At 38.7% G+C, this 25,902-nt stretch overlaps 1 long non-coding RNA gene across 1 annotated transcript; it reads right to left on the bottom strand.

Annotated features, from left to right (window-relative positions):
* Positions 1-1,551: 1,551 nt before the first annotated feature.
* Positions 1,552-3,528, bottom strand: LOC141340290 (uncharacterized). The gene is made up of 5 exons (XR_012356549.1): positions 3,408-3,528; positions 2,817-2,988; positions 2,181-2,305; positions 1,923-2,034; positions 1,552-1,815 (listed from the first exon to the last, which is right to left on the bottom strand). It is a non-coding gene; the product is annotated as an uncharacterized lncRNA (long non-coding RNA).
* Positions 3,529-25,902: the final 22,374 nt, after the last annotated feature.

The raw sequence follows: 25,902 nt of genomic DNA, 5'->3' as shown, positions 1-25,902 counted from the left end.
GCAATTAACGGTTAATGTTTGGATAGCGAGCAGCGGTTGTCAGTCAGGAAAATTAACCAAAATGACCATCCCTATCTACCACCATGCAAAAGTTTGAGCAAGGCATGCTAACTGTTCTGTCATTGGCTGCACAGATGAGCACACAACACTATTTAGAGTCCCAGCTTCAGAGGAGACAAGAGAGCAGTGGATTTATTGATTTATTTACTGTATGTTATGCTACTAGCAAACAGTTTAAGTGCAATATGTCTTGAAAGAGATCTTAGTTTAGTATTCACATGTCGCGTCTGTCGTGGCGGCCCTTTCGGGGCACATGCTTTGGATATGTGCGCTCATATGTGCGCTAATAAAGTTTAAAGGGGTCATCAGATGCCCATTGTTCACAAATTGATATGATTCTTTACGGTCATAATGAAAAGTCTATAACATCCCTTACAAAAATGTCCTGTGGTATTCCATATGATAACACATCAAAAGTACCACATACTATTTGTGTGGTAATTGTGTAGTATTGTGTTGTTTTTTGGGACATTTTACCACAGAATTTTGTTGTACAGTATGTAATATTCCTGTAATATTCTTGTGGTAATGTGTGGTATTATTTTCACATTTTTTGTAGTACTTACCACATGATTTTGTTGTACAGTATGTAATATTCCTGTAATATTCTTGTGGTAATGTGTGGTATTACTTCAGTAGCACCTCACTGCAGAACATGAAATCCACTGGGAGGAGTTGGATCCAGATCCAAGGGGCGGAGTTGGATCCAGATTCAGGGGGCGGAGTTGGATTTCCTCCCACTGCATTCTGATTGGTCGACAGGTTCCTAGCGTTTCTCACAGGTTCGCGTTTAAAGGCTGTGTAGAGAGAATGGTGCCGTCAAGCTGCGCCTAATTTAATAACAAATGATCGTTGCGACGGAAGCGAATCAAACTAACTTTAGCTGGAAAATAACTTTATTAAAGAACCGCTATAAAGCCAAAACAATCTCCGTTTACTTAAATTATAAGTTTATCTCTGTAAAGCTGCTTTGAAACAAATCTACACTGATAAAAGCACTATATAAATGAAGATGATTTGACTTTTGATGGAAAAACAAACTTGCCGAAAACAAATCTTACTTAATAAAGTTTAAAAAGTTACAAGCATTGCAGTTTGTACATTGTGTGAATGTGATTTTTTTTTTTATTTGGAAAAATAAACCAAAAAATTATAATCCAAAATAAAAAGAATGATTAAAAATTCTTAAATTTCATCTTCCCTGAAAAGCATGTGGTTCCTTGTTACATGCAAGAATAAATATCTCTTAAAAGGAAATGTATTCTTTGACTGGCTGATCTTTTACCCCTCTCATTAATAAGTAGGCGCTTCTACTTTTGAATAATATTAAATCAAGTTTAAATTCAAGTAGAAAATGTGTGCTTTTCCACTACTGATTATGCAACTGTAAGTGACTAAATTATAGCACCACTAATTTTATACTTATAAATGAAGAGTATCTCACATAAATTCATTAAAAAAATTAATTACCAGCACAATTGAATAGGAGAAAAAAAAACATGTTTATTGACACACTAGGTAAAACAAACATTGTGAAAACAGTAGGGAAACTTTGAAGGCAGAACATAAGGAAAACCACATTGGGAGCACACGCAGAATGACACAAACATTACAGGGAAACCACCAGACATTCACAATTAACTATTTATCCTTTCAGGTCAGCACAGATCTGGCAGAACTCGCTGCAGAAGTCTGGGTGGGTGTCTTCACTTATTACTTTAAAAAGTTCCCCCTTTCTTCCTCGACCTCCATATCCTGTGGGTTAGCAAAGAAGGCAAATATTTCAATATTCATTATTTTTTAAATGTTTTAATTCATCATTGAAAGTAAAACACTCCATGGCAACAACTAACAATGCATACCTGGAGTGCAGTGTTTGTAAACATCACCACATTGCCTACACGTTTCCAGTTTGTACATTTTGTAAGTACTCCGCCTTGTAGTACGGTGAGAAAACGGTCCAATTTGTGACACCTGTAAACATAAAACATTTTTTTAAAATCACACATTCAAAAATACACAAGGCATTAAACAGCCAATCAATCAAAAATCACCTGAATTTTAATAAAAATATGTAACTTTTGAAAAAGTTATGCAAAAACTCTGCAATTAACACTTACTGTCAAACCAAAGAAAATGGGCTCGTCTTCTGAAGCCTTCCCGTGTCACAAGGTCTCTGAAGCGAGTGCACACAAGGGCCAGCTCTGTTCTCTGCACTGCAAGTTGCACTTGACAATTAGGAATTCTGAAAAAATAAAATTATTATATATAAAAAAAAAAAAAAAATATATATATATATATATATATATATATATATACACACACACACACATATACACACACACACACACACACACACATATATACATACTGTATATACACATATACATTATATATATATATATATATATATATATATATGAAATGTAAATAAAGGTATAACACTTAATGTCGTGAGTCATAATGGCATAAGTCGTGGTAATGTGGGTATGATAACTTATTAAATTAACACTTGATGTATTTTTTGGATTATGACTATATTACTTATGAAATAGACTGATGTAAGAAGCATGCTAAAAAAGGTCAACAATGTTATTTAACTGTTTAAGCATTACAACACTACAATACTTACATAAAACAAATTAGGCTAATAAGCAACCGATAACGTCAGTAAAATAATAATCAACATTAACAACGTTTATAATAATGAATTATGTTCAAATAACTTCGAATAAAAAAAATCAATGCCAACTTGCCTTGATGATGTACTGCCAACGATAAGTGGTTGGAGACATGATACTTCACCATGTGAAGTTCCGTGGTGGGATTGAAGACTTTTGTTCCGCAGAACGGGCAATGATAATTAGAGCAACAGCTCTGGCATCTCTGAAGGACAATCTGCCCATGTCGCAACACTGTTCTGTGCATCTATGAAGAACGTTAAATAAATTTCAAAGGTTATTTATTGCCAAGTTAGCGATGCCTAACCTGGCTAGTGGGTAGCGTGGCTAACCTGGCTAACTAGATAGCTACCTGACTGACAACATCACATGTTAGCTAAGTTATATACATAAGAACATACCAGCAGTATTATCCAAAGCTAATTAGTTTAGCTAAATAGATAGGCCACCTCTACACGTGCGTGCTAACGTTAACGCTACAAACGACCTAACTTACCATTAATGGATGGCAGTTTAGCGGACTAGTTAAATATGTCTTGGCGTTATCAAAAAGTATGGACACTGTCAAAACTTTAACATATATTTAAGTGTGATCATTACTTAAAGACGCACACTAAATTATTAATCTATTCTCGACTATTATTAGTAATCAAAATGCAGACTTACATTGATGAGAGCAAACAATGGACCACCTTCACCGATATGCAGGTTCATCTGGTTGTGGGGCGTCCCGGGCGTGGGGGCGAACTTGGCGAAGTATATATAGTGGGAGGAGTCGGATCTGGATCCAACTCCTCCCAGTGGATTTCATGTTCTGCAGTGAGGACCTTCTCTATTACTTTCACATTTTTTGTAGTACTTACCACATGATTTTGTTGTACAGTATGTAATATTCTTGTAATATTCTTGTGGTAATGTGTGGTATTACTTTCACATTTTTTGTAGTACTTACCACATGATTTTGTTGTACCGCATGTAATATTCCTGTAATATTCTTGTGGTAATGTGTGGTATTACTTTAACATTTCTATAGTATTTACCACAGGATTCTGTGTTGTACAGTATGTAATATTGCTGTAATATTCTTGTGTTATATAGCCATATTTCTGCAGTAATAATAGGAATTTCTTGTAATAAACCTGCGGCCTTTAATTGTTATATTTTTGGAGTACTCTGTGGTATTCCTTCAACCTTTCAAGTGAGGGTACACTGTAAACCCTGAAAACATTGAGTACAAGTAACTCAAACTTAATGACTTTGTCAGGGTTCTGCCCTGACAGCCCTGTCTGGGTTGTCATTGTTTTATGTCTCCATGTTTGTCTTGTGCCTGAGCACATGGCTGTGTCTTTGTTTATGTTGGCCATGTGCTCCCCTTGTCCTGCCTCCTCGTTTTCTGTCACCACGCCCCCTTGTTTAGCCCTCATTGCCGGAGTGTCTTCACCTGTTTTCCTTGTCTGGTCCTCGTTGGTCTTGATTGTCTGCACCTGATCCTCATGTGTCCTGTTCCTTTATATTGTGCTGTCTTCTCTATTGTCACTGCTGGTTCGTTGCGTTTGCTCTCTGCGCACAAGCTTCTTTAAAAGTCTTCTCCTAGTTGTATTAATAGTATCTTCATTTTTTCCCTCCTTGTCAGTCTAGTTTTTCATTTAGTTCTTTTGTAGCATATTGGATTTTCTTTTGTTTGTTATTTGATCCTATCTTGTGACCGCCTTTATTTTGTTTTTGCTTTTTCAAGCATTTAGTTTAGTTGTTTTATTTAGATTAGTCAGTCTAGTTTTTTGGGTTTTTGTTTCTAGCTTTTTGTTCTCTTGTCGGTTCTATTCTCTTGGTTTCTTTTCTTTTACTTTGTTTTTACAGTTTTAGTTTTTTCCCTGTGTGTTCTTCTTGTGGTCTTGTTCAAAGTCTTTGTGTTTGTCCTGTTCAGTGTCTTGTCCTTTCCCTCTGGCGGCAGCTCTTTGGACCTGGCTTACTGGACTGGTGGCTACAGCTCTGGACCAGGCCCTATCTGTGATGCTCCATCTCCCTGACCCTGCTGCCCTGCCTTGCCTGGGTCCGTCTCTGCTGTCACCTGTCTCCCCTGTCATCTGTCCCGCCTCACAGTCAAGAACGTCCACGATCATCACCTCCCTGTTTGCACTCCTGTCCATTCAATAAATGTTCCATTTCCGCTCATTCTGCGTTTGGGTCTTTTTCTAGTGTTCTGCGGAGTCAGAATCGTGACAGAACGAACCAGCCACCCACTAGACCCAGCAGAATGAGTTTCAAGATCCTCCCACCCGCCACAGCAGAAGAGGCATTGGCGCTCCAGCAGGCAGTGGCGTCCCTTCGCCAGGAGGGCAGGGAACCACGGGCCTATTCCCAGTTCTTCTGGACCATGGCAAGGGGTCTGGGTTATGACGACACGGCCCTGAAGGAGGCCTTCAACCTTACCTTGGATGACCCCTTGCCACGATGGGAGATGGAGCAACTACTCATTCTGGACTTCTGGGGTTTCTCAAACTATTTACACCATCGCCAGGACTGGCAGATTCTCAACCCTCCTGAGGGGGAAAGCAGTTACCACCCTGACCTCCTTTCCCCTTCCAGTCAAATCCGTGATCATCATCTGACTCCCACAAGGCAACGGAGGGAAAGAAGAAGGAGAGCGGCCCGTGCTGCTGTCTCTGCCACGGAATCCGCTCCAGTGTCGGCTCCAGCCCCTGAGTCCGCTCCAGTGTCGGCTCCAGCCCCTGAGTCCGCTCCAGTGTCGGCTCCAGCCCCTGAGTCCGCTCCAGTGTCGGCTCCAGCCCCTGAGTCCGCTCCAGTGTCGGCTCCAGCCCCTGAGTCCGCTCCAGTGTCGGCTCCAGCCCCTGAGTCCGCTCCAGTATCCGCTCTGAAGTGTAAGCAGAGAAGGAAGAGGGCAGCCCAGAAAACTGCCTTAGTCTCTGAGTCTCCCGAGCCAGCTCAAGTCATGCCGGAGTCTGCCAAGACCACTCCAGTCATTCCAGAGCTGGCCAAACACACTGCCACGCTTCCTGAGCCCAGTCGGGACACTGCCACGCTTCCTGAGCCCAGTCGGGACACTGCCACGCTTCCTGAGCCCAGTCGGGACACTGCCACGCTTCCTGAGCCCAGTCGGGACACTGCCACGCTTCCTGAGCCCAGTCAGGACACTGCCACGCTTCCTGAGCCCAGTCAGAACACTGCCATGCTTCCCGAGGCAGGTCAGGACACTGCTACGCTTCCCGAGGCAGGTCAGGATGCAGCCTCTCCTCCTGAGCACAGTCAGGTCACAGCTGTTCCTTCGGGGTCAGGTCGCATCTCACCCGAGCGTCCTGAGTCGGCTCCCAAGAGGGCCACCGATCCTGAGTCCCCGGCCAAGATGGCAGTCAATCCCGAATCACCGGCCAAAGAGGCCGCTGTTCCCGAGTTCCCGGCCAGGATGGCTGTTGATCCTGTATCCCCGGCCAAGAAGGCCGCCGATCCCGAGTCCCCGGCCAGGATGGCCGTTGACCCTGTACCCCCGGCCAGGATGGCCGTTGATCCTGTATCCCCGGCCAAGATGGCCGTTAATTCTGAGCCCCAGGCCAAAGAGGCCGCCGTTCCCGTGTTCCCGGCCAGGATGGCCGTTGATCCTGTATCCCCGGCCAAGATGGCCGTTAATTCTGAGCCCCAGGCCAAAGAGGCCGCCGTTCCCGTGTTCCCGGCCAGGATGGCCGTTGATCCTGTATCCCCGGCCAAGATGGCCGTTAATTCTGAGCCCCAGGCCAAAGAGGCCGCCGTTCCCGTGTTCCCGGCCAGGATGGCCGTTGATCCTGTATCCCCGGCCAAAAAGGCCGCCGATCCCGAGTCCCCGGCCAGGATGGCCGTCAATCCCGAGTCCCCGGCCAAGATGGCCGCCAACTCTGAGCCCCCGGCCAAAGAGGCCGCCGTTCCCGAGTTCCCGGCCAGGATGGCCGTTGATCCTGTATCCCCGGCCAAGAAGGCCGCCGTTCCCGAGTTCCCGGCCAAGAAGGCCGTCAATCCCGAATCCCCGGCCAAGATGGCCGTCAACCCTGAGTCCCCGGCCGAGATGGCCGCCAACTCTCTGTCCCCGGCCGTGAGGGCCGCCGTTCCCGAGTTCCCGGCCAAGAAGGCCGTCAATCCCGAATCCCCGGCCAAGAGGGCCGCCGTTCCCGAGTCCCCGGCCAAGGAGGCCGCCAATCCCGAGTCCCCGGCCAAGGAGGCCGCCGGTCCCGCATTCCCGGCCAGGATGGCCATCAAGCAGGAGTTCCCGGATTCAGTCCCCAAGCCAAGTCACAGGCTCCCTCATGTTAAGGGCACCCAAAGTCCTAGAGGGTCTGCTGGTAATTTTCTTGGTCCTCCCATCCCACCCCCAGTGCTGCCCGGGTCGAGTGGGCTTCTGGGGTGGGTTCCCCCCTTCCGGACCCTAAACCACCCCTCTGGATTATTTCCCTCCCCCCCAGTGTTTCCCACCCATGTTGGATTCCCCAATTTAGTGCCCCACCTACCCTCCCAGTCGATACCCCCTTGGTCCTTGCCCTTTGTGGACGCCTGGAGGCGTCCGTTCGGGAGGGGGTACTGTCAGGGTTCTGCCCTGACAGCCCTGTCTGGGTTGTCATTGTTTTATGTCTCCATGTTTGTCTTGTGCCTGAGCACATGGCTGTGTCTTTGTTTATGTTGGCCATGTGCTCCCCTTGTCCTGCCTCCTCGTTTTCTGTCACCACGCCCCCTTGTTTAGCCCTCATTGCCGGAGTGTCTTCACCTGTTTTCCTTGTCTGGTCCTCGTTGGTCTTGATTGTCTGCACCTGATCCTCATGTGTCCTGTTCCTTTATATTGTGCTGTCTTCTCTATTGTCACTGCTGGTTCGTTGCGTTTGCTCTCTGCGCACAAGCTTCTTTAAAAGTCTTCTCCTAGTTGTATTAATAGTATCTTCATTTTTTCCCTCCTTGTCAGTCTAGTTTTTCATTTAGTTCTTTTGTAGCATATTGGATTTTCTTTTGTTTGTTATTTGATCCTATCTTGTGACCGCCTTTATTTTGTTTTTGCTTTTTCAAGCATTTAGTTTAGTTGTTTTATTTAGATTAGTCAGTCTAGTTTTTTGGGTTTTTGTTTCTAGCTTTTTGTTCTCTTGTCGGTTCTATTCTCTTGGTTTCTTTTCTTTTACTTTGTTTTTACAGTTTTAGTTTTTTCCCTGTGTGTTCTTCTTGTGGTCTTGTTCAAAGTCTTTGTGTTTGTCCTGTTCAGTGTCTTGCCCTTTCCCTCTGGCGGCAGCTCTTTGGACCTGGCTTACTGGACTGGTGGCTACAGCTCTGGACCAGGCCCTATCTGTGATGCTCCAATTCCCTGACCCTGCTGCCCTGCCTTGCCTGGGTCCGTCTCTGCTGTCACCTGTCTCCCCTGTCATCTGTCCCGCCTCACAGTCAAGAACGTCCACGATCATCACCTCCCTGTTTGCACTCCTGTCCATTCAATAAATGTTCCATTTCCGCTCATTCTGCGTTTGGGTCTTTTTCTAGTGTTCTGCGGAGTCAGAATCGTGACAGACTTTTATTGAACAGAATTTTTTTAACCGCTTCTTCGCCATTTAACACAGTGAAAATTAATATTTAAAATACAACAATATATTGTTAATTGTGGAAAATCGGTTTCTACACACTGTAGAGTTTAAACATTTTCCACAATACCACAAAACTTTTACAACCTCAAAATGCAAAAGCATTTCATTAACAAATATCAAATGTAGATGTAATTTATACACCTTGATAAATTAAATACAAGTCTTTTTAACCTTTTAAAACAAAAGCGTTTTTGCCCTAAATTGCCCAGCCTCATCACTAACAAGAGTCAAGTAAATGTGTTTTATCAAGGCAAACCTGTAAAGGCAATGTGTACAAGGATATCTGGCTTCAAACTGAAAAGGACAAGACAGCAGCAACAATAAAATAACAAAATGCAAACACTTTACAAAATAATTTCTTGTTACATGTTTACATTCAATAACAGCTGTTAGTGATAAGACTGGGTGCATATATAATGCCAAAAAATTAGAGCAGACAGTAATTGTGCAAACAAGTGTCACCCATTCAAAAGATGAGAATTCCTGAAGTCAGCTGTGTTGCAGTTTGAAGCGGTTGGCCAAGCCCAGGCCTGGTTCTACAGGGGTCTGAGCAAAAGCACTCTCACTTAAAGCTGTAATAATAGCATGCTAGTGAAAGAGATCTAGCAAACTATCCCCGGAACATCTCCAAGATCTGGTTCATCTGACTCCTCCTGAATAAAAAAAAGAGAGAGATACAAACAGAAATTAATAACCAACTAACCAATATCAAGTCTAACATCATGGTATTTACACAACAGGTTGTGTCAAAGTAACTTTACAGTAATAAATAGGGCAATAGTGTGTCAATAATGCAAAGGTTCCATGTTGCAGCAAAGTCAGATTGCAGAGAGCAAGTGCCGTGTTGAAAAGTTTAAGTAGTACAAATGTAATGCGTAATTGTAATGTGTAATTGCGATACATTGATTTAACAATGAGAACAATTGAGGGACTCATAAATAAGTGTCAGTAAATGTTTTCACCTTTTGTAATAGTAGGCAACACAATGCATGGGGTGTAAACTTTTGAACAGGAATGTTTTGAATGTGTACATTTTTCTTGTTTGCATATTCATGGAGTCATTTTTATAAATTCAGTCCTGTGGAATTTAAATAAACATCTGTTTTGTGAAATATTCAGGTCAGTACTAAATAAAAAAAATAACATGCAATTTTCATGATCCCTATTACTTTTTATAACATTTTATAAAACTACATTTTTATAAAACTAATATTTTGTCATTGTACATTAAACTTAAACACCCAGAAAGCAGGAACCAATAATACAAACTCAAAGCCTAAAAAAGCCTAGTTCCTTAAATAAAAGTTAGAAACTTACTTTCTTTAGTAGAACACTAAAGACCCATGATCCCTTGGTCACTAACATCCTTGGTGGTCCACTTGTGCTTTTTCGATGTAGTGAGGTCTTCTGAAATGAAATAAAACAATTGGTCTGTGTAAGAAACTAAACATTATTTACAACATTACTCACATAATGACATACAGTACTTGTCTAGTTTGTAGATATTACAATTTGTAAATGTTTGCAAGGAAGACTCTTCAGCTCACCAAGGCTGCATTTATGTGCTCAAAAATACAGTAAAAACACTAACAGTGTCAACAAATGTTAAAATAACTGTTTAAACTGTTTGTAAAATACATTTTAAAGCGTAATTTACTGCTGTGGAGCAAGGCTGAAACTTAATTAACATTTAAAAAAAAAAAAGTATATTAGAATGATTTCTGACACAACTTACACTGCCAAATCATGCTGGCACCTAACCTGAAAGAAAAGAAAATGTCAAAGTTTAATCCTCCATCAAAAACATTACAGTTCATTGCTATGTAAACCTACCACAAATTGTAATGCAGTATAGTACAGTAAAACTGCAACGCTCCAGTAATTGAACTCCAGTCTTACAATTATTCCATAAGAAGACTAGAAACAACCACATTTTTTTCAAAAGCCTTCTTAAAACACATTTAAAATATATATAAAACACTTACTTTGAAACCAGTGATGACTGTCGTTGAAAAGTTAAGAGCACAGATCCAACCTTCCTCAAGAGTCGATTCCCGCCAGCGCCTTCACCACATACCTACAAAGCCAAAGATGCTCAATGCTCTGGAGCCTTTGGGGTTCAGCTGCTACTGACACAAAAACAAAGAAATGAGTCAGACAATGTATCTGTACAAATTAAAATGTATTGATTTTTAATAGGTGATTATTTACTCATCAGTGTGTTGAACATGGCAAATCCAAGATGCAGAATGACTAGATTGATCACAACAATCGGATGACAATCTGATAAAAAAGAACAAAAAATATATAATATTTTCATTATTAAAATTAATTATTTTACTTGTATATGACTTTTTTCTTCCCTGTATATGCAGGTCTAAAGGTTGACTTTTATTGTAATTCTTTGTTATTAAAAAAACAAGAATTATTATTATTATCTCTGTACACTGGTTTGTGAGTCTTTCCGTCTCTTGCTCGCTCTATCTCAAACGCATCGAGAGAGAGAGAGAGAGAGAGAGAGAGCGAGAGAGCGCGTGCGCGTTCAGTGTGTGCATCAGTGTCGCGCGCTCTCTCAAATCTGTGAGACAACACAATTTAAATGTGAAAATGTTACTGTTGATAATTGTAAAATTAATATATATTTTTAACTAACGTTACCTTGACCGACATGAATGTGAGGTTTTCTCCATTCTAGCAGATCTGCGCCAATGATGTCAAACAGATAACGGCATTAACGGTAATCAACGGTGCTGGAGAGCGGGCCATAAAAATAAAGACGGAAAGAGACTTGTTTATGTGAACAGTAGTTTTAGATATTGTACATTCAAATAACAGTCCGTTGATTTTACACTTACGTACACAAAAATACCTGAGGAAAGCTCTTCCGTGGAGCGATGTCCACTCAATCAAAGGGAGTCCGGCTGTGCGCATGACGTCACGTGAACTGATCACAGTTTAAATAGCCTCTGGTTCTTTCGCGGGCTTCGCACGTGAGGTGTAAAATAGTCAAAGTTATATTTATAACAATTTTATTCATTTAATTTTTATCATCTAAGATGTACATTTAGGTAATTATACCTTGTTATATTTCCAAGGCCCCCAATAAATAAATACATAAATATACATACATAGGCTACATATTTAATGTATGTAAAATTATTTTTTAAAAATATAACATATCAGTTAATAAAATATCACAAAAGTGTAACTCACTTATTTCAGAACCAGATGTCAGCAGAAGATCAATAGGTTCATTCTACACACTAAATTTTGCTTCTGTATTTGTATTTGGACATAAAATCACGATTATAACATTAAAAATCATATTTTGCCAAAAGTTTACCATGTCATACTGAGGTATCAGTTTTTGCAATTGCCACATAATTCCTAAACCCTTAATCTGTTGAAAGCATTTTATTAGCTCTGTTACAGACAGATACCATTCTATTTTTGGGGTGCAGAACAAACACACAGTCAGAAAGTGTTATATAATTTAGAGGAAGGGAACATTTTTAAATTATAAACAAAGTCCATGGTTGGCCTAAAAAATGAATATAAATATTATTTAAAATAGTAATACAACTAAATAAATAACAATGACAGGGCAAAGGTTTGACATCTCTAAAGCATTTAATAAAAATAATAATAATAATAATTTTGTAATTAAGTTAAGTGTGTTTTAATCTACATTGTGGGGACCAATTATTCACACAAAGAGTAAAACCTGAATTTTTGACATTTTTGTGACTTACAGCCAGGTATGGACCATAGTCGGGCTAAATGTGTCTAAATGTGCCGTTTCTCAACCAGAATCGGGTCAGATCCGCAGATCCAAAGCCTAGCCAAATCCGGCAACCATTGCTGGGCTCAGCCGCAATCGGCCCAATTCCGCTGGCTACCTTTGCTTTCAAAACGCGATAAACGACTTAAAGACGAAGTACTCCTGTGATAGTGCACAACAACAAAAAGTGCTGTAGTAATCCTATCATAATTATCTCTGCTTCAAAACTTTGGTTTTAGCATTCAAAAAAATAAAATACTGTACTATACAAAAAAAATAAAATAAGATACTGTACAGCAGAAAAGTGCTATGGTAATAAATTGTATTTAGCTTGTGTAAGTATTATCACAAAAGAACAACAGAAAAACCACATATAGCATTTAATGGTAAATTCTTGTGATACTGTACAACAGAAAGTGCTGTAATAATTCTATCGTAATTATATCTACTTCAAAACTTTGGTTTTACCATACAAAAAAAGAAAAAAAAAGAAAAAAAAGAAGAAGAAAAACAACATATGCCATCTAATGGAAAATTCTTGTGATACTGTACCGCAGAAAAGTGCTATGGTAATCCTGTCATATTTAGCTTGTGTTGTATTACCACAAAAAGAACAACAGAAAAACCACATATAGCATTTAATGGTAAATTCTTGTGATACTGTACAACAGAAAGTGCTGTGGTAATCCTGTCATATTTAGCTATGCTCATTTGTTGTGTGGTAAATTTATGTTGTACTGTTGCAGTACCACAGGATTACCACTGGACATTTTTGTAAGGGATGCTTTGGGTAAAATTTCTCAATAGTACTGTAAAAACACCCTTTTTACCATGTCAAAATCAGCTCTGTTCACAGCAACCTGTTTTGTTGCATGTCCCTTTTGTGCTCTGCACACCCCACCCCTCTCTTTCACATAGTGACAAGCCATACTTACCACATGTTGCATAACAATATCCTATAATTATAATTCATTCTGGATTCTTAAATTCTTGGGCTAATGGTGCGTTCACACCGGACGCGAATGAAGCAGCAAGCGTGAGTGATTTACATGTTAAGTCAATGCAAAGACGCGAATAGCCATCCTGCGGCGCGAAACGCGCGCATAGCGCGAATGAAGCGGCGCGCATTGAGCGTTTCAAGCGATTGCCGTGCGAGTTCAAAAATCTGAACTTTGGCGAAAATCCGCGCCGCGTTAACCAATCAGGAGCTTGCTCTAGTAGTGACGGAGGCAGAAATCCGAAACAACAATGGCGGACAAAATCACCGTTGCTGTCTGTGGTTCCTCGGAGCTGTACGATACATCTTTGGACTTTTGTACACTGTAAAAAATGATTTGTTGACTCAACTTGACTTGGTCAAGTCATCTTTTTGCAATGACTCAGTTAAGTTTAGCAAACACTAGGTGTCAAGTTCACTCAACTTAAATGTAGTTGTTGAAATAACTTACAGTAAGTTGAGCCAACTGACTATATCAATTAAAGAACACTTGAAATTTTTTGAGTCAACTTATTTTTTTATGTTTTCTCAACCATTAACCAAGTCTAACTGACATAACATTTTTATTTTTCCAAAATATTCTAACTTAACTACTTGAGTTTACTGGACTTCATTGCTTTGACAAGTAGTTTTAGATATCTCTGGAATCAGATTTTTTTAATGAAATTAACACAACAGCAAAATTGAAACTCTCAGCATTTATTTTTTAAACAGATACATTGCATTTAAAAACCTTCACATATACACACAGCTCACACAAACAAGTGTAAACTTCCCTATGCACAAACCCTATGCCCTCTATGCACCACATCTTAGTGCCAAAATAGTACAAATAACTCTCATTGTCATTATCAGATATTTCCATTGCAGAAACAAGTGTACATGAAGAATTCACAATAAGCAGTGTTAAAAAATCTTCACATTAAACTATTCAAAAATGGTCAATTACCAATTGTAGAAACATGACAAGGAAAGAGGAAGCAGTACAAAAAAACAACAAAAACAATCTTTGGACAAAAAATAAAAAATACCAATGTTCCATTTAAACAATCAGATCTAAAACAACAATGCTCTTAAAAGGAGAAGTTAGTTTTCAAAACAAAAAAATTACAGATCATTTACTCACCCCCTTCTCGTCCAAGATGTTTGTGTCTTTCCTTCTTCAGTCGATAAAATATTATGTTTCTTGAGGAAAACATTTCAGGAATTATCTCCATTTATTGGATTTCAATGGTGCCTCAGGTTTGAACTTCCAAAATGCAGTTTAAATGCAGCTTCACCCGGCTCTAAACGATTCCAGCCAAGGAATAAAGATCTTATCTAGCATACGATCAGTCATTTTCAAAACAAACTGACAATTAATGTACTTTCTTGTCCAAGTCTAAAAATATATAGTAGAAATATTTTTATTTTCTATACAACTGCTTTGCAAAGATGTGTATTGTGAAAAGCGCTAAACAAATAAACTTGAATTGAACTTAGACAATACAAGCTTTTGAGGTTAAAAAGAATATAAACTTAATTTGTTTCGAAAATGATCAATTGTTTTACTAGATAAGACCCTTCTTCATTGGCTGGGATCATTTGGAGTCATTTGAATTTTGAAGCTGCATTTAAACTGCATTTTGAAAGTTCAAACGTGGGGTACTATTGAAATCTATTATATGGAGATAATTCCTGAAATATTTTTTATCAAGGAACATAATTTCTTATTGACTGAAGAAAGAAATACATGAACAAGTTGGATGTCAAGTGGCTGAGTAAATTTTCTGTAAATTTTAATTTTGGAAGATAACTTCTCCGTTAAACTTTAAACCAGTACAATGATTAGGGAAAAAAACAGACCAGTACAAGAAGGAAAAAGATATTTAGTTTGTTTTATGTCTTATCGCAGTAACTTGCTCTTCAAGGATTGAATTCTTGGGTGTAGAAGTCTGATCAGACTCCAATAAACAGATAAATCATAAGTGAATCTTTTGGGTAGTCAAGGTTTAATGCAAACACCAGCCCCATTAGGTTCAGAAAAGCATTAGGTACATCACTAAGGTGACGCATTACCAATTCTTCCTCAATCACCAGGGCATTGTCATTGTAGAAGAATGGGAGACGTCCCATCATATTGTCCACAACCAATAGAAGTCCAATCGCCACACCATCGATTCCATCCTCATCACGGTCACTGGGCTTTATAGAACATAAACAAAACAAGGTACTATTACTCAAAAGCAATTACACAAACATAGTCCCCAGACCCCCGAAAATTAAGAGACCTAATGTTCAGTTTACACTTGTTTTTTCATAAAGCTCTGTTTACACCGGTGCGCATTCCTTTTAAAATGCCTAACTTTTGCTACGGTTAACATTTACACTACTCGTGCATTTTTGAATGGAGACTTTTGAATAAGCTACAGACCCCGTTTTAGTTTGAAAACTCCAGGGTTGCATTTTAGTGTAAATGGACCAAAACAGAGACTTTTGATAACGATGGCGTGGCTGCCCACATTCACTCTGCGTATGCTTAACCATCTTAAACAACAACATCATTCTAATTGTTGTATCAATATATATGTATAGATAGACGTCCCTTTCGAACGCTCCATGCATGTAGATGCTTCTACCATCTAAGTAACAGGGCATCTACCTATACACATCTATGGCTGTACGATAGTCATGTGGCATGCGTTTTCAGTTGTGTAGTAGTGTAGACTGAGAAACACAGTAAGCAGAGTAAACACCAGTGTAGACAAGGTTTTAATTTTAAAACACAAACGCACTAGTGTAAACGTGGGTTGTACATTTTTAAGCTTACCTTGCATGTCTTCATGAATTTTGTAGGAATCTCTCTCATGTACCCAGCAATGCTGCTGTCATCATCTTTTGGTTGTTGTCTGTAAAATATAGGATGGTTAAAGTACCAGCTTTATTCATTCAATCATTTGGTTTTCTTTATTCATTTATCTTTTCTCCCTCTCATCATGTCTTTCATGTTTTTTATAACAAAAATATAAATAAAATTTTATAATATAGATAAAAACACAAAAACAATAATTTTAAATTTGCACATTTAAACTTGTATAATTTTGTTAATTTGTTACCTTTTTGTTCAGCACCAAAATAAGATTTAATAGTGGCTGTAACATGCTCATGCCATTAAAATCAGGGTTGTCTAATCTGCTTCTGGAGGGCCAATAATTTATTGCAGAGTTTAACTCCAACCTGGTTAAACAGATCTGTCCGGAAGTTTAAAGTGATCCTGAACATCTTGATTAGTTGGTTTAGGTGTGTTTAATTGGGGTTAAAGCTAAACTTTGCTGGATCTTGGCTCCCCAGCAGCAGAATTGGGGTTGTAACAACACTTTAAGGGACAGGTTACCAAAAAGGTGATAATTGTCATTTACTCACTAACATGCCACTCCAAAAAAAATTAAAAAATTAAAATGTATTCCATTCGATACAATGAAAATGATCAGTGTTAAACTGTCAAAGTCCGCATTAAATCAATATTTATTAAGGTGAGCAATTAATCCATGCAAGTTAATCCTATGATTTTTTTTTTTTTTTGGTAATCTTAATCAAAATCTGATCATCTGCTTCTGCTTTAGAATGGCATTCTTTCTGTTTCATTGTATGAAAATATGTCACTATCACTTTTTTAATGATCTAAAATAAAAAGGGTCATAGAGGTTTGGACAAACATGAAGGTGAGTAAATGATCAGATTTGTTATTTTGGGCAGAGAAAGACTGATTTAAAATAAATGTACTTACATCATTATCAAGGCTCTCCAGTGTTGAAATCATATCTGGAATGTCCTCATGATGCTTTGACCTGAAAAACTGTATCAGCTTTGAGAGATGGTCATCTCTAGGCCTTGAAACAAAACAGACTTGCTCCGGTCCTTTGATACAAACCTGGTGATCTATAAAAAAAAATGCATTTACAAATTTCATTTGAAAGAATCGGTTAAAAAACTGTTCACATCAAGTAAGTTAATAATATCTATTCGTCCCAGCAGATGAAAATATGCTCAAACACATTCAAATAAAGTAATTTGCAATCATAACATCAGTTAAATCATCATCATAATCTTGAAAAAGTGACCAAGGCTGTTATGTACAAACAAATGTTTAGTTTTTAGCTTTGTACAGAAAGGAGGATTTATCTAATAAAGCTTAACAAACAACGTGCATACAAAAATAAATGGCAAATTTCATTTACGTTTTCACAGAACAGTTATTGCATGTTCCTCATGTTAAAAGTGTGTTTGATATAACTGATAGATCTTCATCTTCCAGTGGGCGCACGTTTTATTTGTTATTAACTTACATTTCGCCATATTCGCAGTGCCTTTACTGGAGATCCGAGAACCGCGGCTGTAACAGTTCGTTAGCTGTTAGCGCACACACACAAATGCTCAGTACTTCTATACTCTTTGGTATCAGCTGTTAGCTCGTGTTCGTCGGTTCTCTCAGCACAGCGTGTCTCACAGCATGTCAGCGAGTTAATGGCGTAACATATACTCCAAAATAACTACGAATTCGCCGGGCAATGTGCGCTTCTTCTGATTGTTAATCGAGTTGCAACATTAACATTACTAGTTAGCGAAATGTGATAGCCTGAAATCAAAACGCGGACAGTGAGCAAAACAAGCCTTAATTAACATTAAAGAAAGAACTAATCAGGTGATACTTACTCATTTCATTATTTGCAGTCCATAACGACCATCCGTTTTCGTTCAAATGCAGGCTTAGCATTGTTCTGGCATGATCAGCAACTCGTCGTGCAGAAAATGGCGGATAGCCCGTCTTTCTCAACTTGGTTAAAATAGTACGTCATCATGACGTAGAGTTACTTGCACATGCGCAGTACGCAGAAAATTGAGAGAACATATGTTTTGTTGTTATATCAACATGTTATTTAAAGTTTTAAAATTCTCTTCAAGTTGAGGTTGATACAACTCATCCTGTTGTGTAGTGAGACACTGCAAGTTGACTGGACATGGTTTCACTTGTCCACCTGACTAAAACTCAGAATCATTTTTTACAGTGTAGAAACAGGAATAAAAAGGATCTTGCTAGGAAGAAAGTGAGTGAAGAGGTCGGACAATCTGGTTAGTTTTAAAAAACGCTCTTTACTCAATTTGACCTACATATACATACATATTGAGACTACAAGCAAGCTAAAGCTGGCAAATTGAGCTCATTCACCTATTTTACAACTACTTTCCCGCTGGCAGAAGCCCCTCCCATGACGCGAATTCGCGTCTGTTGTGAAGAAAATGTCACGCGCGAATGACGCGAATTTTACAGCGCGAATGGCGCGAGTAAACTCAAATGTTCAAGCGTTCAACTACGCGCGAATAGCGCGTTTTTTCCGCGCAAGTCGCGTCCGGTGTGAACGCACCATAACACAGATGTTTCGCAACCAGTGTGTCAGATTTTCCCAAGTGTTTTAGCTCCTGCTTCATGGGCCCAGTCATGTAGTCCTTAGCTCTTTTAACAAACTGCAAATAACTGATTAAAGCTGCTTTTCCTCAGCATAGCTTTTAATCAAACTATGGCTGTAGTTACATCCTCACAGCAGCTAGATGTAACTGTATCCCCTCAACTAGGTGTTGTCAAGTTCTCATTTGCGCCATCTAGCTTAACCTCTGACTCCTCCATACTTTAGAAATTATATTATCTGACCAGTACAGTATTTACATAGACATGAAAACAAATCATGCTCACATTGCCTTGTTGCAGTTCAGTGGGGGCAGACGCTTGCAGGGAGAGTTTCCAACCCAAGTGTGTAATCCGAGTTGCCTGGATACATTCCAACATCCTGCCCTGAAATACCAGAAACAATTACAGCTATGATTCTGCTATATAACGGTAACTTTGTTACTTTGTTATTTTCATCTGGCATCAGCAAGTTGTGTCTAGTTTACAAAAATGTAAAACAGTGTACAAATCTAGAAATGTACCTCCTAGAGTGTGTAATCCAGGCCTGGCAGTCTTCAGGGGAAATGTCTTTGCAATCCACATTTATTGCATTCTGTAAAGTCATGTTGAAATACCACATTATCCTAAACAATAACACACCCCCACTGACTCAAGTCGATTATGCAGGTCATCCAGATAAGAAATGAATGCTGCACACATCGTGATGTTAGCTCCTCTTTGGCCTGTGACATCCACAGTTGCTCTCTATCCAAACAGACTTCTTCTATTGCGTGAGTCTTTGGCAAGATGAATCCAGCTTCATCCACAAAGATGAAACTATGTGCAGTTTGCCTGATTTTTATCTCTACTACTCTTTCGAAAGTGTGCATAATTCTGTTATGAATGTGTTTTTAAGGATTTTAAAAGCAGTGTGTTAGCATTTAAGGGCGTTTCTTCAACTAGGTGCACTTTTAGCCTTGAGAATTTGAAGAAAAAAAAATTTGTTCAAAAGTCACATAACAGTCTCATAAGTTTAAATAATTTGTCTAGTTTTAAGTCTGTAAGAGGACAAACTTAGATTACAAGAGAAATAGTTAATATTTTACTTTTTATTTTTGACCTGCAATGAACAAATGTGCATCTCAATATACAGCTGTTATTTAAAAAATAGAATAACTTTGGTTTTTATATTAAGTAGAGCATGGTTCATAAATTGTGGATATTTTTTTAATGTGTGATAAGAACCTTTTAAATATTTTTTAAAAAATGTGTTTGTGGTGGAAATGACATGGTGGTGGTGGAAATGACAGCGTATTGTGGAAATGACAAGAAATTAAGGTAAATATAGAAAAGCTTCGTCCCTATGCTGGAACATGACTGTTTCTGGATTGAAACGTTTGCAGATCATGCAAATCTATTTTCACAATCCATATAAATTGTACTTTGTAACCATAAATGTCATTTCCACCACAGAGGGCAGTGTGGTGGAAATGACTGTGGTGGAAATGACATTTCTGTAGTTTTTTGTGAAAAAATGGAAGATAGCTTCACTGACTGGCTTTGAATTATTACTTAGCATTTTGTGTATGTAAAATACTCTTATTTAACTTAAAATTTTTAGCACCCTTGATGGTACAGTATGTGGTGGAAATGACGTAGAATAAATATATTCACTGATCAAGCAATATTTACTTTGATTTTTCTTCATTTGTTGTTGATGAAAATTTAAATTCCCTCCATGTCCAACATGTGCTCTGATGTCCCTGAACATTTCCATTGAAACCACCTAAAAAATCTTTCACACAAACTTTTTTAAAGATACATTACAGTGCTGTGGTGGAAATGACACCAATACTGTGCGACAGCTATATTTTGTATAAAAAGAAATATTTATAGAGGTCTCACATTAAACACTATAATGTATTTTAATTATTTTACTAGTGCTTAATTCAGGTACATTAATAGTTACCAGATAAGTCATATTTTTAAACTCTATTTTCATTGTTAAAGTTTAAAAGTCTGGGTGTGCGACAAGGAGAAAACAGTGATTTTGACACCTATAAGAAGGTTGAAAAGTATGAAAAAATCATAATAGAAAGGTAGTAAATTTTTTTTAGGTTGGTTTTATTGTTAGCTTGACAAATAAAGAGGAATTTGTCCAAAATTGTATGTATTTTTAAAAATATGACCAAAGTACATAAAAGTGCCCATAGTCTAAGAATCACCCTTAAACATGTGCTGAAAAAACATACTGTATACCCTGCAAACAAGCCTGCAGTGGCCCTTTATGGACCCACTTAGGGCTTCCAGCAGGCTGCCAGCTCAGGGCCACTGAGACTTAGTGCTGGCCCTGCATGGAAAGCCCTCGTTAGGCCCACAAAGGGCCCGCACTATTAGTCTACTATAACTTAAGTCTTCATGAAAAACAGTTATTATACATCTGAAATGGATGCAGTCACCACATAACTAATATCTGTATTGTCAAAAATGTACAATAGTCAATGGGATTTCAAATAAATGGATTTACTAAATACAAAATAGAAAACATTTAATTCAGAATAATACTGTTAATTTAAAACTGAAAGGAACTACAAATTATCAATATAAATTAGAGGTGCACAATTAATTGAATTTCTAATCGCGATCACAATTACGGGGTGCCACGATTACATAAAAAAGTTCATTATTCTGCATACTTAAGAGGCATGTTCAGAGCTTATAATTATTTAGAACAAATCATTCATATTTATAGTCACACTAGTCACACTGCACAATACCACTGTTTGCTGTGTCAAAGACGCATTTGCCCTCTGATGTAGAGAAGCACATGGCAGAGCATGTGAGAGACACTCTGGATGAAAGCGCACTTTCATTCTCACAGCAGATGGTGTTAAACATAATTCAGTTGTTACCCCAGAAACCCTGTAAACAGTTTCTGTTCCTGCTTTCAGTTTCTGAAAAGTGTTGTGTATTTGCTATGGTGTTCATCACAGCACCTAATACTTAAACACTTAGACTTAACAGGCTATACACATAACATAAACCAATAATTAATTCTTATAAACATTCATTAATCGTAGGTAATTCCAATATTTAAAAACAAATTTTTAAAATCAAAAGTCACAACTGTGTTATTTAATGAGTTAACATACCTATTGATTTTTATAATCCTTTTGCACTTCAATCCGTGTAAATTTTTAACTTTATAATTTTTTGGTGTATTTCTTTATTGTATTTAGATTTTCAGTTATTTTTGTCATAATAAAGTAGTTATTAAACCTGTTATACTGTATTATTGTTACAAACCCTGCCTGTCCTTCTGCTCACCACCAGAGGTTGTCCGCAATTTTATTTTGACCCTTACATCTCACTGACCTATACACTTCACCCTGGACTACACTTCCCATCTCCCATTCCACCAACTTCTGTAATAATGGGACGTGAGACAGTTGGATCCATATGCAAGCTTTATTGAAATTAGGCACAGACGTGGTCAAAACAGGCAGTAGGGTCGGCAACAGCAAACAGATATATTAAAGGCAAAACACAAGAGTATTCCAAACAGGCGAGGGTCGATAACAGGAGTGAACATAATCCAGGGGGCTAGACAAACGGGTAATCCAAATAGACAGGCGGGAGATCAGGAAACCAGACATTAAATCAGAAAAAAGGAAACACATAACTAGAAAAACAAGGGAAACGCTTTGTATGGCTGCAATGCAAACTTAATTCTCTGCAGTGAATGAATATAATGGCCTCGCATTTATACAGTTCCTGATTGGATGTGGGTGAAAGTGCGGTCGGTGCAATGGGAGATGGGAAGTGTAGTCCAGGTCAACTCAATGTGCAGGCAACCTCCGGTGTTGAGCAGACGGAAAGACACAGGCAGGGTTCGTAACAGTTATGACACCGCTTTTTGCATATTGCTTATTTTTACCTTTTTATTTAAAGAAACCAATATATCGTTGACATTTGTGGCAATGAGAAAAGCAATAAAAGTATTTTAGGAAGAGTATCTTCAACTTGTTTATTTGTTTCTATATAAAATTATGGCATGCAGTTGCTTCAAACAATGGTATAAAGCTATTTAAAACATCAATCAATGTAAATTGATGATCGTAATTAAAAATGGCAATTACAATCCCTTACAAAGGGAATAATTGACATTTATGATTTTTGTCATAGCCGTGCAGCCCTAATATAAATACAAAAATAATAATTAACATAACAATTAAAAATGCCAAGTTATTACTGTCATGTATCTGGTCTATCTCGTCATGAACTCTAGCACACACATTCTGGACTGCAAACCCCATAAGCCACTGCACCAATCACTGCACATAGCTGCTCCTCGTTTCCCACTGAACTGATTGCTGCATACACCTGTTTATCATTTACCCACATGCATTTAAGCCACTCACACACACAGCCACCTGGCGAAGTCTTACCGTTCCCTATGGTCGTCTACGAGTCATTTAGCACCGGGTTTCTTTTCGCTTTAGGTGCATGTTTCGGGGTGGGGTGCGGCGCCCTACCCCGAAACATGCACCTAAAGCGAAAAGAATCAAGAGGACTTGGCTGAAAAGAGCATTTTCAACCAAGCTCTAAAACAGCAAATAGGCTCAAATCAGGGATCCTCATATCTGGTTTGTGAGATCTACTGGAGTTTAGCTCCAACTAAGGCTGCCTTCATGTGTTATCGGAAAATGTCCTATTTCCCACTTATGAAGTTGTGATTATGACGATTATACTTGATTATAGCAGACTGCCCACATTAATCCCATGATGGCCCGTGATGACCCACATTAATCCCATGATGGCCTGTGATGACCCACATTAATCCCATGATGGCCCAATGTGGGCCAGCCCATCTGGGCCCAGAGCAATTTTTGTACCTTGGGACCCATGCAGGTTTTGTGTAGGCAGCCCTGCAACTAGGAGAATACCAACAACATTGACTGGCCATTCTTTAGCCACTCAATTTAACTGGAATGGCTCAAACCAAATAAGACCTTTTCAGAACCTGTTGTTTCATGTAGGCCAGGGGTCCTCAAATTGGGGCCACAAGATGCACTTTCCAGAGATTAGCTCTAACCCTAATCAAACACACCTGAGCATGCTCATCAATGTCTTCAGGCTCATTAGAAAATCACAGGTGGGTGAGTTTGATCAAAGTTGAAGCTAAACTCTGCAGGAAAGTGGATCTCACAAGCCAGATTTTTGGATTCCTGATATAGGCCTAGCCTATTTGCTTTTCAGATCCTGACTGAAAATGATCCTTTCAGCCAAGTTCTACTGATTCTGAAGTTGATTGTGAGATAAAGGTGTGGTTGCAGAATTCAAGACACAGAGCAGATGGACCAAAATAGTGCTACCACGGTCTGCTGAATAGTTGAGAGACCTCGGGAGAAGAGTGAGTTTTGCCAGTGAATACTTTAGCATACCTAAACATATTTTCAGCAGAGGAATTTGGTATTTTTAATTATGTTAATTTGTCTTATTTTTATATTTATATAGATAATTTGTAGCCCCTTTCAGAGTGTTAAATTAGCACTATTAACCTAAATTGAATGTTTTCTATTTTCTTATGTGGTGACTGCAGCCATTTCAGATGTTTGCATGAATTGTCAATTTGTTTTGACAATGACCAATCGTTTTGCTACATAAGACTGTTCTTCCTCAGCTGGGATCATTTAGAGCCATTTGAAGCTGCATTTAAACTGCATTTTGGACGTTCAAACTTGGGGGCACCATTGACTCATTATATAGAGATAATTCCTGAATTGTTTTCCTCAAGAAACATAATTTCTAATCGACTGAAGAAAGAAAGTCACAAACATCTTGGATGAAAAAACAAATTTCAAAGATCTCCTTTAACACAGATATATTTCATGTGGTTTCAGTGGTTTCGTAGGTATGCAGATATTTCCTGAGACAGATTTTTTTTTTTTTTTAGAACAAGGAAAAAAATAAAGATCAGATAGGAAAAGCATTCTTAACTCTGGCCCACAAGGTCCATTTTCCTACAGAGTTTATCTCCAACCTTGATAAAACTCACTTGCCCGTTACTTTCTACTAAAGACCTTGATTAACTTGTCCAGGTGTGTTTGATTAGGGTTGAACTGAAATCTGCAGGAAAATGGATGCCGAGTTCAGACTGCGCGATTTTAGCCCCGATTTTGACTCGCCGACAGGTTTTGAGAAATCGCCAAAAAATGTCCGAAATCACAGGCAAATCGGTGCACGTTCACGTGAGTGACAATCACAGTGTGAACTATCAAAGACACGATCTGAGAGAATCGCTAACGAGTCGTCAACACCTGTGAGATATTTGGCAATATTGGCACAACTGCTTGTGACTGCAGTGAACAAACAACATGTGCAACCAGACGCAATACGTATTTTAATATAGTTTATAGCCCTATTGTAATTGCTTCCTGTGGGATTAATAAAGTGGTAAACTAAACTAAACTAATTAACTAATAGTTAACTATAGTTGAGGAAACACAAGATCAAATATATACCATCACGAACCACAAGGATAAATCTCTCTTGTACAAAACTCATAGACTCATGAGCAGGGCTGTAAAAAGTACTCAAAAATTATGCTCAAATTAAAGTATAAATGCTCAGTAACAGTTTTACACCAATTGAGGGTCATTCCACGAAATCAGTGCCTTTTCCACTTGGAAAAATTAAAAAATGAAATATGTTTAAACAACATTTTTTAAATATCTATGAAATGAAGACACATTAAAATGACAAGAAATTGATTGTGCCATCTCAGGCTCATGTTTTGGTATTTTTGTCAACCCTGTTATTGACACAAGCTTTAATAGACCCTATAGTTGTAATTAGTTGTAATGTGACAGTGGAGTTTCAGTGCATCATCTGATTTGATCTCAACAGCAGCGGTAGAGTTGGGTTTCCCTCAGTGTGATTCAACTGATGGATCCCATAAACCCATTACTCCTCCATTTGAAAATGCAAAACACTATTCCAACAGAAAAGTAAAATACTCCATTATATTGGAGACGGTTGTTGATCACAAATCATGGAGAGTGAAATTCAGTAATTCATCCAACTTTTTTTTTGCTTTAGTTAGGCTATATTTATATCCCAAGCTAACAGTTGTTTGTTGACTTACTAGTAGATGTAGCAGTATCAGTGGTCATGATGTTCGAGAGCTACAGAACTCCATCCTGTTCCAGATAGAAGAAAACGACAACCTTTTCATATCACTGAAACATGTTCAATCCAACAAAAACTGTTATGTTTTATTGTGCAGTGGATATGTACAGTAGGTTGTGCAGTGTTTTAGGATCTGAGTTTCTTCACTCATGATGTTCTGCTTCTCTTTG

Source organism: Garra rufa, chromosome 8 (assembly GCF_049309525.1).
Source record: "Garra rufa chromosome 8, GarRuf1.0, whole genome shotgun sequence".
NCBI lineage: Eukaryota > Metazoa > Chordata > Actinopteri > Cypriniformes > Cyprinidae > Garra > Garra rufa.
The sequence above is the reverse complement of the archived record's forward strand: the minus strand, read 5'-3'. Positions and strand labels throughout refer to the sequence as shown.